This window comes from Lytechinus pictus, chromosome 11, assembly GCF_037042905.1.
Source record: "Lytechinus pictus isolate F3 Inbred chromosome 11, Lp3.0, whole genome shotgun sequence".
Lineage (NCBI taxonomy): Eukaryota > Metazoa > Echinodermata > Echinoidea > Temnopleuroida > Toxopneustidae > Lytechinus > Lytechinus pictus.
Genome location: NC_087255.1, coordinates 20,581,940 through 20,583,829, shown reverse-complemented (window position 1 = coordinate 20,583,829; position 1,890 = coordinate 20,581,940).

The following is a 1,890-nucleotide window of genomic DNA, read 5'->3' as shown; positions in this document are numbered from 1 at the left end:
ACTTTATGGAGGCTACGGCAGAAATTGATATAAAGATTTTACCCGCCCGGAGCCGACCCGACCAGAAGTTGCGCGATCAATTAGAAAAAAGATAACTTCATATATACTTCGGCCCAACCTTACTCTAATTCCATGCCCTAATGTATACATTTGAACTTTAACTGGCAAGAAACATAGCTGAGGTGAAAAAACAGGGTTAGAGAAAGGGTAGGGGAAACAATGGAGAACTTCAATATTGTCATTTAACCGCGCACAGCGCGGAAGCAAAATTCATATCTTTAGAGAGCAATTCAGAGTGAAGGAGTTTCTCTTTTGAGAAAAAAAGAATAAAAAGAAAAAAAACCCAAAGCTACCTTTCTTCCCTTTCCTCTCTCGATCCCTTTTCCTTTTCTCCTCTCTTTTTTCCCTTCTTTTTTTCTTTTTGGGGACGTTTTTTTTTGGGGGGCGACCGCCCCCACCGCCCCCTGGCTACGCGCCTGCCGTAATTTCAGTACTTTCAGTATCCTCACTCATCTCACTAAACTGGGAGCCGAACATTATTGATATTTTAATTATCTGACAAGAAATGGATAGTTATTAAAAATAATATTTGATAAATTCTGAAAACTGGACATTTTAAACACGTATGTAAGTGCATGTATCCAATAAACAAATTATTGTGAGCGTGAAGCACGAGGTAAAATTGGCACACTGACCCGATCCCCCGATCAAGGGAACATATTAATGACGCTTTAACATGTATGAACATTAGGCTATAAAGAGGGCATTTACATTATGCGAACCAGAAGCGAGAGCTGATTTTTTTTTTGTGGGCCGATTTAAACAAGCGGGACATTGAGCCCTGCTCCTACCATGAACAGGATCAATTTCTAACTAAAGAACTGATACGAATGAAAAGCGCTGAAAATATTTGATATAGGCCTATATACTGACCTTTAAAAGGGAACATTTCAAGGACTTTTTGTTGGAATTTTTGCTTTCCACTTTTTTTTCTTGGTCATTATTTTTTCAATTGAGTGGGAGGGGAGCATCCCAGAGCCCCCGCCCATCTGTATGGCACTGTTCAAAAGGCACCATAACTTTTGTAGCACATAATGAAAGGATTTGAAAAAAAAATACACGCTCTCCCATACTTCGGTTAGTAAAGAATTGTTTTTGCTAGAAGGAATATTCAAAGCTAGAGAACATATTAAAAAGAAACAACAACAGGACAATTCAAGCAAATAAATAGATTTGAAAATGATTTTTGACCGCATAATTTGAAAATTATGGCAAAGATAATGAAAAGGTTAAGGGGAAATCTATACTGATTAGCAATAAGTCCGATCATCATATTTCTCATTTTATGCCAGTTTGGCGCAAGCCTCCTTTATAACCCCAGACAAAAACATTCCGTGTTTGCTCAAGCATGAACAAAATTTGATTTTTAAAATGGCATTTGAACGATAAGACTTCAGAGCACATATTAACACCAAAATATATGGACATCATAATTTGAAACAAAAATTTTATAGACTTTTCAAATCTGTCCCGTTTTTTTTAATACGCACTGTATATGCAGTCTTCTTCCATGTTGGACAACGCTGGAATAGGGTTCAGCGAACCAAGATACCCCCCCCCCCCCCCCCCGCTTATCTACGGGTCTGATCTTGGAGCAGCACATACATGTAACTGTTTTTGTTAAATGTAGGATCTAAACGTTTTTTTACCCGATATTATATAGAGTTATTACCACCGTCGTGTAGTTTAATTTCAGTTTGTGCTTTTGTAAACACTGTGCTAAAAAATAGGTAGGTATAGGTATCATTTTTCGTCTTCCAGCTTTATAATCCTTATTGGTCGCACGCTATAGTCGCCGGTCGTAACACCCATACGCACACGTACGTACAT